We start from the raw sequence: 16000 nt of genomic DNA, 5'->3' as shown, positions 1-16000 counted from the left end.
GTCCATTATGTAGTCACGGGGTCCATTTTTTTACTCTGACTTATGTCCAGTTCTCCATAGTGTTCTTCAGAATCTTAGAAAATCTCTCAATTCCTCTTTTCCACATGAGCTGCTTTTCCAGCTGAATCCTGTAACTAATCCTCCTGCAAAGCCTCTGAAATCGTCATCTTCAAATGCAACCAGCAAATTCATCTCTGTTGTCACGTACAGGGAGAAAAATGTCATCTAGGCAAGCTGTGATTTACTTTGATTACTGCAATTATTGGCACTGCTGGGCTCCTTACCTCTGCGGAGGCTGCACACAGCTCACTGCCAGCCCTTTCTTTCTCCCTTCCGTTCCCTGTGACACATCCACTTTGCTGATTTCTCACCCCACCTGTTGCAGGCTGGAGCCTGAGTCTGTGATATGTGGAAATAACATCAAACACGTGCACAGCCAAAGGGAGACTGCTCTTGGGTTAGAGAATGTAGGGGTGGACTTGGTCCTGTCCCAAGAAGTCTGCAGACACCTATGCTGCCCTGCAGCCATTGGCATGGGGAGCATGGTGGAAGCCTCCTACAGTGGCTGCATGCAGATAAATAAGCTGATTATAAAACAGTGAAGCAGATGGTCTCTTTTCTTGCTACCTGTGCAAATAAGCACTGTCCAATCTCCCTGGGAGGAAGGAAGCTGCTCAGCAGACAATCACACAGCTCTTGGTTTATATAGGACACGATGAAAGATGTGCTGAATGAATATTATGGCCATTTAAACGAACCCTTCCTGGCCCCGTGTGAAATTAGTCTGAACTGGCATCATGTCACTTGTTACTAGAGAGAGAACAAATATTCACTCTGGCACAAATCCAATGGGTTTTTTTTTTTTGCTTGTTTTCATATAGAAATTGAAATTGGTCTTAAATGCTCTCTGGATTTAATGTTGCTTATTATAGACGAGGCAATGAAAATGAAAGCAGAAATAATAAGGGATTGCTGGGTTTTTAAAGGTGATTTACAGAGGAGAGGAAATCCTAGAGATTAGGGAGTTGTTTAAATACCAAATGTGGATATGTTCCAAAATTAGAGATTAGAAAAAAAAAAAAAAAGATATGAATTGCAAAGAGGAGAACAAAGCCACAAAGGAAGGGAAGGTATATTCAAAAAGAAAAAGGTATCCAAGCAAGGTAAACAAAAGACCTCTTAAAACCTGAAACCAGACACCTGCTCTCCTGGCAGCTCCCAGCAACAAGGAGCACTCCACCTGCCAGACCCAATTTTTAACATCAGTAAATCACCATGTGGGTAAAATAACAGGATGTTGGAAAGGAAGCAATTTTGGCTAATCATCGTATCCGATGCCGCTCTCACACAACTCATTGCTTGTGGTACTGAGCAAGAGCTCAGGGTTTGTTCCAACGCAGAGGGAATAACCTGCTTTTCCCCGTGTGTGTGGCGTGTTTGCTCACACTCTAAGTGGCCAAATGGCTCATCCCAGATTGTGTGCTAAATAGAAAGCCAGTAGCATGTTAATGGAGTTGTGGGATTGGGGAATATGTCGCTGTGTAAATAACCCAAAGTGAAAGTCGAATGTTGAGCTGCTGGGTCATCTTGAAGTCTCTCATGGTGATGTATGCAGGGATCTCATGGCTTTTGTTAAGTTTAAGGGGAACATAATACCTGAAATCCCTGATAAGGCTTTGGTAATGTGTGGGTGTCAAGGTTATTGTTTGTGGAATTGTACACAATCAGTGCTTTTGTTTTTAACTGTTTTAAAATGCAGTTGTGGAGTCTTTTGGCTTGTGATGCTTGTATGACATCAACCAGACTGAACTGTGTGTATATAGATACAAAGAAGCAATCTGAGACTATGGTGATCTTAGGATTTCAGAAGGAAGGTGGAAGACCACTTAGTTTTGTGATATCTAACGATTTGCTGGCACTGAGTTCAAGTTCAACTGTGAAAAGTGAGATTAGATTAAACAACAATGTACTTAAGTCATGTACTAATGTCACATAGGTGCAAATTTATGAAGGTGTCTCATGAGAATCAAAATTGAATATCTGTGGCTAAGATATCCTTCAAATAAGTGTGTAAAAAATGAAGTAGATCTCAAAGGTTTGTGGTGGTAATATTATTTCTGGACTTGATGCTGCCTTTCTCTGCCAGTCCATGTCAGGATGCATGAGTTGAACAGATCTTTTACTATTTTTACTGATGAGTCTTAAACTCACCACTCAGTTCCTGCTTTCACAAACCTGTGGTTTGATGCTTTAATTTCAGCATGACTGCCAGAGATGAGCCCAGGAAAGGTAGCAAAGGCTCTCCATCTCTTTGATCAGTGATCAAGATCCCTCATTTCTGTAAGTCATCAAAGTCGTGGTGAAGTCCATATGAAAACCAGGTCCTACTTAGTACATATTAAACAGCATTCCTTCAGTTGATGGGAAACAATAATTAGATTCCTAAGAAGCATTAAAAAATGTTCCAGTTTTGACATCTTAATAGAGTACGATGAATAGTTTGCAGCAGTTGGCGTCATGACAATATCTTTGTCAAGATAAGGAGTTTTAGGATATTATTGCTCTTCAAAAGGGTTATTGAGTATCTCTGCTGTCTGAGACTGCTTTATGTGGTTTACAGAGGGGAGTGGAAGGTCTGCCTAGGTAAGTTATCAGGCTTGGCTCTTGGGGATTTACCCTGTCACCAAGACCATTACTAAAATACCTTTCATATGATTCAGCTCTACTTCTCTATTTTTTGTATAGAACTAATGTGTGACTCATACCCCACAAATAACATCACTGCAGCAGGAGAAGGGCTCAGTTGTTTTGTAGATAAAGACCTATTAGCCACAGTTTGGTTGTTTTCTGTAGTAACAGTCAACAGAGCAAAGTGTAACTACTTGGGGGAAAAAAACAGTCAGTTGCCATTGCTTATTGTTCACCAATGATTTATTAAAATCAGCATCAAGAGCAAATCCTTGAAACTGAAGCTTCTCATATGCACATGATTATTCCTATGCCTGTTTGCAGACTGCAACTGAAATGAGCAGTGATTCACTAGGAATGAAGTTTGGATTAATTAGATAATCCCTGGTCTGTGATGGCCACAGCGTTCTCTAGGCATTTGATGGCTTTGGAAAGATGATGACTATTGGCACAGCAGGATTTTCCACTTTCTCTGGACACACACACTGTGTTGCAACACTGAGGAGTGTTGTAATACGGAGAAGCCCCAGGAACGTGGAGGGGATGTTTTTCATGATACAATTTCCATCTTGCCATCTTTTGGTTGTTAATGGCAATTTTCAGCATAAACAGAGATATATCTGGAGCAGGGCTTGGCATGGGGAAAGGGAAATCAGAGAACAGGAAAAACATTTGCAGCTCACTCGTTAGATACTCTTCCCTGTGCAGATGCTATAAGCCTCAGAGTGTCTGTCTCGCTAATAACCACGCAATTGAAATAATATATGGGTATTTAATTAAACATGTCAGTCAACCAGAAATGAGTTTCCCTATCAGGAGGAACTGGATTTGATTTTGTCACTTGGAAACAGAGGTTAAAGACTCGTGTGGAGTAAAAGTTCAATTAAGAGAGGAGATTTGGATTAACACGTGAGGCAGAGAGAGAAGGAAAGGTCCTTGAAGATCATCTGAGCATGACTCACAGGAGGAGAGGAACCTAAATATTTGAGCAGATTTTATTGTTTTTTCTTTAAAAAAAAGGAAACTATACAGTGCTAATGCTCATGGATAGAGGAAGCACGTAAGGATTTTTATCATAAGGAGAGCATGTGTCTGGTTCAATCCACTTTCCTTCTCTTCGTGTTCAGTCATCTCAGATATTCAAAGTCTGGCCATAACGTGTCTACGCTTGGGGCATTGGCAAATCCTAGGGATTTGGATGTTTAAGTCTCATGAATTTAGATGAAGGAGGGACAGGTGTCTCCTTTGGATGCCTGGAAAGATCCTCTCTCTGTTGCTGGCATCCTCTCTCTGGTGCTGCCTGTGTGCAGCAGAGCCCCTGTCCTATCGTACAGCTGAGCCATTTCTGCCCAAACTAAAAATCATCCCCAGAGCTCAGGCACACAATGCAGAAAATATTCAATGCAGAAAATATTCAGTGCAAAAACCTGATGCTTGGAAATCATATAAACAACCAGCAAGGAGCACAGCCATAGTGTCCAGAGGGTGTCTTTGGCCACTCTTTCCTCTGGTTTACCTATAACAAACACCAACCAAACCTGTACAGACCTGTTGGTTTTCTCTCCGCTTGCTATTGTAAATGTAATTTTTTTGTTTGCTTGTTTTCCCTATGAAATCCAGCAATAAGAGACACTGCAGAAAGCAGACAACACAAGAGTATTCATCATGTTGAGGGTAGGCAGCTGACACAATGCTTGAAGGAACCTGTATGTGTTTTCCAGATTTCCCTGTGGAATTATGATGACACTTGGGATGAATTGTTGCAGGCTCACTGAGTCAGGAGTACTTTGTATAGCAGAAAAACCTCTGAAGCATGTTGTTAAGTCAGTGCATGTACAGCTTTCTTGTAGAACCGCTTCTTTCTTTCTGAGTTCTGAAGAAAGCGAGATTCCCTGTGTGATGTGATGGGGTCACTGTTTTCCTGGAATGAGAGAATAAAAAGGTGTGTAAAGCCCTGGCACCCAGATTGGGGATGTGAAGGTTTTCCAAAGGCACCATTGTTTTGCCTACTTAAAAAATAAAATGCAGCTCTGGATGGGACAGAAATCAAGTGGGAATGCACACTGGATGTGTGATTACACAGAAAGGACGAGGTCTGCTTGTTGTACCGTGGCGTTTTCCTCCTGAATTCCCAGTGAATAAGTTTGTGGCAAGATGAATTACATGGTTTCTCCAGTAAAAAATTTGCAGAATTTTTGCTGATGAGAATCACTTGGGCAGACTCTGTTTTTTGCTCCCTAGTCAGCAATTGCATTTGTGGGTGAGTGGCAGGAGAGGAGATGGGCTTGACACAGGTAAGAAACAGTAAATTTTTGTTGTAAATTAAGTTATAAATAAGTAGAAAAGATAACTGGATTGTCTTAAAGAATTGCGTCAAAGCTTGGGGAAATTTGGTGAATCGGGCATCAGTGGTCCAGCAATGAATGTAGCAATGATTATTTTTCTCCCCCCTAAGTTTCATTCTGCTGAATATCTTCCTGTGCAGTGAAGGTCAGAACTGATGGCAGAGGGACAGGGTTACACCTGGCTGAGCATTCAGCTCTTGTGTTTTTTGGGTGAACAGGAGTGAAGTTAGGGGGTGTTGGCTGCAGGATGGTGCCTCATCTCACTGTGTAGGCTGGAGAACAGATCTGCTGTCAATCCCAAATTCCTGCAGCTGGGCGATGTTGAAATCTATGTTCTGAGTTCTTGGGTATTTCTACACCCTGTCCAAAAATATACTTTTCCATGAAGAGAGCTGACAAATATCACAAGGCAAACCAAAATTTCATGAGAACCTACTGGATGGCCAGTACTGATGGAAAAGTGCTTTGTACTTTGCCAGAGATATTTTGAGGCAGAAAAAGAACAAAAATAATAATAATATAAAAAAAAAACCCCAATTTCCAACCAAATAATTTCCTATTCACTTATAGGTCCTTAGTGCTTTCCACTGACAAATTACAGGAATCGGACACAACAAATATAATTAAACCCATATTAGTAATTTGGCAGAAGTCTGTCAGATCATGCAATGGTAGGTGTGCCACCTGACAGGTTGGATAGCATGAAACTGGTCTGAAAGGTTTTCATTGGGCTGAGGACTGCTTTTACCTCCTCTCCTTGCAGTGCTCTTGTGCTCAGTCATCTGTGTCTCCACTGAGTGAATTGCCCAAAAGAAAATCACATTTTTCCCTCATCTGTCTGCTTGGACATGTTTTATGGATGTTTGTAATATATCACCTGAGATCAGAACAAAATTTGCTCATCAAAGAGCTACATAAAAAATTCACTTCTGAAGCTGAGAAAAATGTTTGCCATTTGTTGTAATCCATCCTGGGAGAAAGATTTTTTTTTTCCCCCACGGAAATTCCCCTTTAAAGCTGTCAAAACATTCTGAGGGTGTCTATGAAGGCTTTAGCCCAGGGCTGCCTGCAGCACTCACATCAGGAGAAACAGACTGCTCCTCAGTTCCCTTCAGCCAGAAGAAGTCCAGTTTGAGGAGCAGAGGTTTGGCTTTGTCTCTTTTGGTCGTACTGCTCACAGTTCAACCTTCAGTTGGGAGTTTTGGCAGTGCAGCAGGACAGGGGCAGGTCATGTCAGCCTTTGGGGTTGGCTATTTGAAGGGGTGGCTCTCAGTTCTCCTGATTATACTGTGCAATGAAATGGGGATGTGAAGAACTTTCCCTTGCTAGAAGAGCACAACGGCTCGTCGTTGCGCTAAACTCACCTCAGCACCCCCTCTGTGGCCATTTGTGCATTCCACCCCTATTCCTCTTGCTCCTTCATATATCAGACTGGAGCAGCCAGCATTTGATCTGCAGGCACATATAGACCTTCCTTTCCTTCTCAAGGCGCACGTTATTTATCTTTGATAATTGTTTTAGATGCATCTGTGTTTGCTTTAGGCTCCAGACCAGAGCTATGTGCTCCTCAGCAGACACTGGGGCTTATCCAGAGGTCTTCCATGTGTTGTTTTCATTAGCATCCTGGTTGCATCCTGCAGAAAAAAAATAAATCCAGTGCTGGAAATACCATGTGGCCAGCAGGAGCCTACATTTGTGTTATGTAAGCCAGCAGTAGGATTCCCCTTTTCTGGGAATTCTTTGTTCTGGAAAACCAGCGCCATGGCAGGGAGATTGATTTATGTCACCAATAGAAACCAAACAGTCATCAAAACATTTCACAAACACAGAATGGCTCCAGGGGCCTTGGTGTGGAGGTGACTAATGCTGCCATCCCTGTATCCCACTGCTCCCTCCCTCTGTGAGTGGCCAAGAGGAATGAGGCGTGGATGCGATGGGATGCTGTGCATGGGCTTTGTTACCATGTTGGGTTGATACCCTATATGGGGGCCTTCCTTTGGGGCCATTGCGTGTGAACTGATCCCAAATGTCACTTGTTTTTGGGGGAGCAAAGAAGTTTAAATGGTTTTATGGAGCAAAGGAATGATGCGAAGCAACAAATACAGAGTTGAAATTAAAAATACAACAGTAATCTTCAAGCTGGGAAAGGAAACCAGTGGGGCATAGGCTTACCTTGTCCCTGTAGTCTGGTCCCTGTGGTCCTCAGATGTGCAGTGCTGGCTGCAGCTGGCCACAGGCTCCTGGGACAATTCCACCTTCCCTCTGGCCCACTGCAGCCTTTCTTACATTTTACGTTAATCTATTTGTCTTACTGCCAGCATGAGATACATTTTCCTCATCCTGGATGTTTAGTCTTCAGAGTCTTGCTGTCTTTATCCCCATGTTAGTCCCTAGTTTCCTGACCTATATGGTAAGACAAGATTACCATGTAAGACATTTGGTGTTTTCACCTCCCACCATCCCTCTCAATCCACATACTTGGGAAAAAAACTTATTTAACAAGTCCAGCACGTCTGGACTCACATTTCAGCAAATGGCTCTGCACCATGAGAGAGCCTCATAGCGAAGTTCACATCCTGGTCCAGGCGGCTCCTTCCCAAATTGCTGCTTGTGAGCGAACGTGCCGTCTGTGGACATAAGCCTCACCTAATACGATCAAGATGTGATGTCTGCATTATGCATCTCTGAGAACACCATATGCATTTGCTCTGTTTACAATGGTTGCATCTTAATTTGTAATATTAGCGAGCAGAATATTCCCCTGCTAGGTAATCAGAGGGCAGCACAGAGGAGCTGTTTACTCGCGGGTTTCCGTTCCCTTTGCTCTGTTGTGCAGCCAGGCCAACACCCGCGCTCTCCTCTCGGCAGATGAAAGGGGAGGGCAGGGCCTGATGAAAGCACCACACAGATGTGTTGGAGCATCCCCAGCCAGCGTGTGAGCTCTGCCTGCCAGGAAGGGAAGCAGCCAAAAACCAGTCACTCGTTTCAGGAATCATGAAGATGCGCTAGGGATGGAAAACATAAGAATTACCCAACAGGTAGGGACTGGGGGGGCGCTGTTTAATTGGAATTTCAGAACACGAAGAGGAGCCTTTTCTCTCTCAGCACTGATGTTTCAGCTTATTCTTCAAGACGTGCAATTCATGCAAAATTTCCCTCTTGAAACACAGCAGTTAAGGATAGTACATAGCCCATCAATTCTGCTTGCTCTAAAGGTCAAGAAGGTGCCAGAACGTGGCCCAGATCACTGGATGGTGGAACTGTGCAATTGTAAGTGCCATGTAATGCAAGAGGTAGATTAGCAATTCTAGTCTTAGCAATTCTGAGGGGTTAAATCCAGGGATCGTTAATGAAGTGGATAATTTATAACCTATTCTATTTCATAGATTCCTAGAATCATTGAGGTTGGAAAAGATCATGAAGTCCAACCATCAGCTCATCCCCACTGTGCCCACTAAAGTGTGTGGCTCAGTGGGCACTCCTGTCATTTGGAAGAATGTGCAGCCTTAAAACGAGGTCCAGACCACCCAGTGACACTGGTTTGCACATCACTGTGCTGCCACTGAAGCTACAGCTCTGCACACCAATGGACAACCCAACACAGACGTTGGTAAATAATGGGTATGTGATTGGATGTTGCAAGAGATACATATTCAGCATTTCTGATTAAAAGAAAAAAAGCAGATATTTTCTTACTTGCCAGCCTTAAAAGGGTCAACTGGCTTTTGCAATGCTCTCACCAAGAAGCCTGTAGAGAGAAATCCAGCGTGAGTGATAATCAATTGAGGAACATCACAACCATGTAAAAGGGAAACAGAAAAAGGGAGGTGTATCTCACCACTGTTCACTTCTAATAGGAGTGGAAGTGTTACACACTCAGGCTTTTCTTCACTTCTGAAGCAGTAAAAGGACGGTTTTAGCATTCTCTGACACTAATTAAAGATGTATTAGAAGCTGAAAGCGACATTAGATGTTGGCTCTTAGAAATGTTTTCTGCCACAAACATAATTGTAATAAAAACTGAAGCACTGAAATAAGTGTTAGGACATTAAAAATCATAGACTTCTGTGTTTCCACTTTTCTTCTGCAGTAGATTAAAAGCATGACAAATTTCACCCGAAGACACAACCATTAAGAAATCATTTGGTAAATGACATTTTTTCAAACCCAGCTTCTCCAGCCTGGGGAGAGCTTGGAAAAGGTCACAGCTATGTGTCCCATGAGCAGTATCTCTTCAAGCCTGAGGGGTAAATCTATGCATCCAAGGCACCGTGTTGCTGGCCTGGGGAGGACATGGCTGCTGGAATCTTCCCCACAAGGCTTTGTGCCATGTTAAACGTGCCCCATCACCACGTGTGTATGTGTCTGAGCTCAAGGAGGCACCTGAGTTAGTGTTTAAATCTCATTTCAAACAGGTGTGAGATCTGTCCTAAGGTGCTCTCCTGAAAGAGTGCCAGCAGTGGTGGCATGCATTGCAGCACTGATTTGGATAGAGAGGAGCGCAGTGCGTGCTCCAGGACGTCTGATATCACCGACGTCTGTCAATGCCTGCACCTCGGGGGCAGGCAGACCCTGCCCAGCAGGTCAGGAGGAGGCAGCAGGTTGTGTGTGCTGCCCTCCAGCATGCAGCCTGTGGGTCACAGCATCAGCCTTGGCAAGCTCCCCTTCAGCAAGAGAAACTGGGGTATGCCAGGCAGACACAACAAAACGTTCAAGCATTTGGCAAGCTGCGTGCAGAGAACAGAGCTCATCTTTAGGTAACCAGTTTTATAAACACCCATCATCCCTACGTCTGCAGAAAGGCCCTCCTGCCTCAATCCTCTGTGTCATATGGTCTGTGCACTGCCTGCACTTTGTGCCTTCAAACTGTTCCTCTCTTACAATAAAGCAGTGATGCTCCTCTGCTTCTTACAGGTGCCGAACTGAAGATCTGAGGGAGAATTATCTCATACAAGATCAAGCAGGATGCCTACTGCAGGGTAAGAATTCAGCCAGCCAGCCCTAAAGCTCTGCTCCATGTGCCTTTCTCATAGCTGGCTTTTTGTTGCTGTTGCCAGATGTTAAAATATTGCCGTGCTCTGCCCTATTCAGAGCTGGCATTCCTTGGTTAGAGTCCTAAAGACGTGTGGGGTTCTCTGTGTTAAGGGATTTTTTTAATAGACAAATAATTAAGAGAAATTATTATATGCCTAGCCGTCAGGAAAATTATATGCCTGTAAGGAGCAGGAATGGCCATTTCAAAGAAACGTTTGCGTAACTTTGTATCATCCATAAAACCACACATTCTCAGTGAGAGGAGGGTGGAGTTGTAGTCCCCTCGAGAGGGACAAGTGTGGCCTTCCCATGGCATGCAAGCATGGTTCCGTGTTTCCTAAAAGCCATCTGTTTCTCCATTTATGGCAAAATGTGAGCTGGAAGCAATGTTGCAATGGGCTGCTCTCCTCCCCACAGACTGTGCCTTGTTCTGCCTGGTACCAGGGGAGGGCCACCTCTGCTCAGATGAGGCTGGGAGCTGGTGGAGAGGCACTGGGTGCCAGCTCTGGTCATTGGGCAAAGCAGCAAGGTGGAAAGATCTTCCTGTAAGCTGGAAGTTTGAGCTCAGCCATCACCCATTAAAGCCTCCTCTCCATCAGAAGGACGCCAGTCTCAGCCAGATGAGATGCTGCCTCCTCATTGCCTAGCAAGTCCTCTCCCCTGTTGCCTGCACAGAAGAAAATAAGCAAAAGCAGAAAACTCCTGCCCCTCCCAAGGGAAGTTTTACATCAACTGCAGAAAATGGGCATCACCTTTCAGGTCCAAAGATGCTTTTGATGAAGTAAGGTGGAATCAAATGTCTGTGCAAAAGAAGAGCTCTATGGTGTTGGAGAGAAAGTACCCATCCACACTACAGAAAGGATTTAAGTTCAGCTCAGGTCTTCTTTCAGGTCTCTAACAGTGCTGATTTCCACATAGGGAGAACAAATAATACTTTGCTCATGTAAGAGGAGCCATGGCTGCGTCTCTTTTTGGGTGACTTTGCCTCGGATTAGCCAGAGGGAGAGAGCTGAAGCTCATGATGGAAATAGCTCTCATTAAGAACAAGTGCTCCAGGGACATAGAATTGTTATTAGCTCTCTGTCAATGTTCAGAGCAGGAGAGTCTCTTTAAGAACCACGCATTCCCCCAGAAGACACATTTGCTGGGCCTCTCCCTGTTCTGTCTTCTCACCAACTGCTTAACTTGCTTTGAAATGGTGAAGGAATGAGCAGTTGGAGGTGCTTTAAAGGTATGCATGTGAAGGTAGCACACACAGAAGGTGTCAAAGGCTGAAATGCAGCTCCTTTTGAATGGAGCCTGCACAGGCGATGCTCTGACCAAGGAAGGGAACAGCGACTGGAGGATGGAGGGACTGTGAAATATCCCAGCAGTAGGCAGGTACTCTCTTGACACCTCAGATGATTTGTTTTGTAAAGGAAGTGAGTGTCTTCCTCAGACCAGCTGCTGCTGTGATGGCAGAGCCTTGTTTGTGCAGCAGGGCCGCAGCATCCCCTGAGCAAGAGCTCAGATTTTGGCAGAGCTCACTTAGAGCCAGATTTCACCCACAGCAATGGGAGCCAGGTGTGATGGAAAGAAATAGTTTTAGCAGAATAGACTCCATGCCACTGGGTTGGGGCATGTGTGGAATCTCAGCGAGGGTCTTTCTGTAACAACAGTAGGCAGGGAGAACCCACTCATTTGTTCATCACTGCATTGATTTGTTTGCTGGCTGAAGATAAATAGGAGACCTGAGCCCCACCTGGGGCTTTGGGTGCAGCTGAACACATTCCCCAGCGCTGATTTACAGCTGACCTTCAGCATTTACTATTTGTCAGCTCAAGGACTGTGACATCAGGCTGCCAAATTTATGTTTAATTAATGATGAATCCTCCCCATTTCTGGCCAGCTGAGAGGACATGACTGTGCCCCAGGGACCAGGGTGCAATGTCTCCTCGCCGAATCTCTTAGAGCAGGATCTGGAAGACAAGGTTGAATTCCTTTGTGGCCTCCCATCCCACAGCCAGCTGTGTCTGCAGAAGGTCTTCTCTTTGCGCTGGCCCCATATCCTCATCTCCTCTCAGCAGCAGGGCTTGGACATCTAGGAAATCCATCTTTGTTAAATTTCCAGGGTGACCAGCAGACAGCAAGGCAGACCTCTGGTTCCTGATGATGGAAAACAGAAGAAATGTGGAAATATGCTGTGGCAAGCCACAAAGTCTTTAAGATCCCTTCAAACACTGTTACAAAAAGTAATAGAGGAGAAATGCAGGTCCCTGAGCCTGCCATGGTGGAAGAGCTGGGACTATGAGAGGAGGCGACCTATGACACGTCCCATCGATCCCCACACCAGGACCACAGTGCAAAGGGAATGTAAACCCCAACCTCCTTCCTGCCCTGGTAATTCACCTTTTTTTTTTTTTCCCCCCCTTCCTTTTTTTCTTAAATGCTTTTCTGGGGGCCCACCCCCTTTCATCTGTTTATTTTTAACATCTAGCATTTTCTGAACTTAAATGTCAGCTCAGCTGTAGTCCCAGATCTCAGTTCATTCTGGTTCCATAACCATCCTTTAATGCTTAAAGCACATATTTTGAATTAGTTAAATTAGATTTTGCTCTGTTGTCATTGACTGTCAGTCGTGATGTTTTTGACTTTGCAGGTTCAAGAAGCAGCACAGTAAGCTGATGTCAGAAGCATGAATTAGATTTTTAATAGAAAAAAAGTGTTGCTAGGAAGATGAGGCTTATAAATGACTTGAGACATGCGTCTATAATTACTACATGCTTTTTTTTCTCTGTATACATACGTAGGGATTTTTAGGAAGCTGGTTGCTATGGTAACTTCTTTACTGCATGGTCCATATGTTACTTAAGATATTCTTTTTTCCTTAATGGAAAATTACACCCATGGACACGGATGGCATTTGTAAATCTTCTAGAAAAGCAACAATTTCCCTTTTCTTCCTAAATGTCATCAGCTGTGCAATGGGTGCCTTTGAAGTTTAATTCTCCTCCTTGTCAGCTCACCAAGCACGAGACGTGCACTGCATCCAAACCTTCCTTCCTCTGCCTCAAAGTCTTCGCCTTGCTGGAGCCCACCTCTCCTTGCTGCCCTCAGCACCTGCCTAAACATCCTGGCCATTGACTTATGAGCTTCTCTTCACTTCCCCACTACTCTACAATGTACAAATTAGAACAGAGAATAAGCTTAGCTCCAGGTGCATGCACAGCTGGGAACGCTGTGTTCTCTTGGCTGCTGCTCCATGCTCTCAGGTTGGAAGGGGCAGAAAATCAGAGCCATCCATAGGCACATCAGTGCTTTTTGATGTGCTTTGTTGGCTTTGAACATTCAAAGAGTTCTTTTAAGGTAATGGCATTTCTCTACTCATCTACTGGGGCTGGAGGAAAGGAAAAGCAAACAAACAAGCCGACCCAACTCTTGCACTATGGCAAACATTTGTTTTGTCTGGTTCAGTCCATTTTTGATAAATCCATTTAAACCAAGGGACTGGAAATTCACAGTGGAAAGCTTGAGCATTGCAGCTGAGGAGCAGTTCCCTGAGCTGAGACCTGTGTTCTAGTGTTCCTTCAGCACACCCACACTCATGCTGTACCTCATCTTGCTCCATTGGCTAAGAATACACACACGTCTGTAAAATACGGGTCTCATTGAGGCTGGATTGGGGTGGATTTAACTCTGTGTGTCTGAAACTCACCAAAAACTCAGATCAGTTAAAATGTATTCTTAACCTTATTTTTTCCAGCAGTTCTCGTTAGTGACTGCAGCTTGGAAGCTACTGCCTTTGTAATATCTAAAGAGACTGTGAATGTTGGCTTTTCAGAAACCTTTCTTGAGGTCTTCCCCAGCTGTGCTTTCTGTTTTACATTTGAAAGGTTTGACACCTTAGCAGTATAAAGTTATAGGCTTTATCCCTAAAACTTCCCAAATGCAGTTGCCATTATTAACACAGTTGCGACAGCTATAGTTTGTTTATATTGCTTCACCTGGGGCACATAAACTTAAAGGACTGAAAATACCTCCATGCAATAAAAGAATTTTATATAATTGCAACCTCTTGCTGTAAGGGACAGCTGGCCTTTGAAAGTTGGGAACTCATTTACGTCATTGAAGTAAAATGTAAGCCTGGGCTTTAAATGGCTGTAATTTATGTTTCTGAAGCTCAAAACAAAAACATGGCTGTCCAAAGGGCAAATACCTTCCAAACACATTAATACTTCTATTTCAGCTGAGGACTGTGTGAGTCTACAGCTCCTTGACAGGAGGCTGTTGGTGGCTGTCCAGAATTGCTGCAGTTTCTTTTGACGCTTATTCTCTTGTTATCTCTTGTTTGCTTGGATTTCTATGGGTGGTTTCCTAATTCAGCAGTTATAAGTGTTTCCTAATCTGCAGCCCCTGCACAGTCAGTAGGGGGGAGTCCCAAAGGTGCCACTCATCGTCACAGGGGACTGGGGTTACTCATGCCCACCAGGTCAGCGTGGCTGTGGGTCTGCAAGTCATATGTCTCTCATCACTGAAAAGACTTAATTCCTTGTAGCTGGATGAAAACCAGTGTCTTGAGAGCAGAATAACCAGAAATCACCCTGCAGTTCTTGTGCTGAGCATTTTTTTGGTCCCTGTCTCTGAGCTTTTTGTCTGGACACCATTTATATACTTCGGGTTAAGGGCCTAGTTCCAAACAGCTGTTGCTTGTTTAGCTTTTTTCGCTAATTTTTTTATTATTATTTTTTAATTTATAAGACTGAAAATCCCTCTGGAATGGGCTGACACCAAAAATGTTTGTTCTAGTCCTTGGATGAAGGCACCCACCCATGGTTCAAGCTTTTATGATTTGCAAATTCACCAACACTTATTATGGCATTGCAAAACAACAGCAACAAAAAGAAACCCAACCGCAGCTCCTGCAGAGCAAATTCCAGGCTCAGAGCATTGCTTAAAGCTTGCCAGCCCATCATCACAGGGGAGCCTGTGTTGATTCTGAAGGTGTATTTGCAGATCTTAGTTCTAGCTTGACCATGGCCTGACTTGGCTCCTTCCAACAGCGCACGGTTTTGTCATTTGCTTTAAATACGGATTCAGATGTATCTGTGATTTAAGAAAAACTGATCTCTTTTTCATAACACTCAAGAGTGTGGCGTTGTTGCCCTGCGCAGCTCACTGGAGTAGAGCAAATGGCAAATTTTCACAGTGCTGGATCATGGAAGTGTGAATATTGAAATTGGGTTTCTGGATCAAGGGAACAATGCAGAGTGAATTCAAATTTCCCTTGAGCCTGGCGTGGGTGAACTCCATTTCTTTCCCTTGAAGCCACCTCTTTGGGCAAACTCAGTTGCAGGAGAACTGTGCTTAGGTTTGGTCGAAGCTGATGGTGGCTGTTGATGTCCCTCATGATGGTGAGTGGGAAGATATGGGTGCACACGTGGCGATCTCGTAGCAGTTTGCATGCTGACCCTTGCTTAAGGATTAACTTTCCTTTGGAATCGTACAGGAAGTATTAAGCAGGGAATTTGGGAAAAACACAGAAGCGGCTTTAGCAAATGTGCTCTGAGCCCTGCTCCTGGGTGAGCAGGGGAGCCTGAAAGCCAGCCCAGTCCTTCCCTTCCCGCACAGCTCTGGGAGGTGCTGTCAGGGCCTGGGAATGTGCTCCTGCACATTACATCCTCCCCTATGGGGGCACAAGGGATACGGGGGTCCTTGCAGCAGGACAAGCACCAGAGGTCATTTACACCTAAATCTGGAGGAGCTGAGCTGCTTGCAGACGCTGCTGCAGTAAGTAGTGAATAGGAGTTGAGCATCTGTGTTAGAAATCCAAGCCTGAGATGATCCCAGAGGCACCAAGGACAGTTGTGGACCTGTTTTCCAGCTCCACCATTGAGTTTGCCAGAGGAAAAAAGAGTCAAAGCTTCCAGCAAACGCAATGCTACAGAGCCGCTGCA

Source organism: Lagopus muta, chromosome 14 (genome assembly GCF_023343835.1).
Source record: "Lagopus muta isolate bLagMut1 chromosome 14, bLagMut1 primary, whole genome shotgun sequence".
NCBI classification, from domain to species: Eukaryota; Metazoa; Chordata; class Aves; order Galliformes; family Phasianidae; genus Lagopus; species Lagopus muta.
This window is presented reverse-complemented; position numbering follows the sequence as displayed.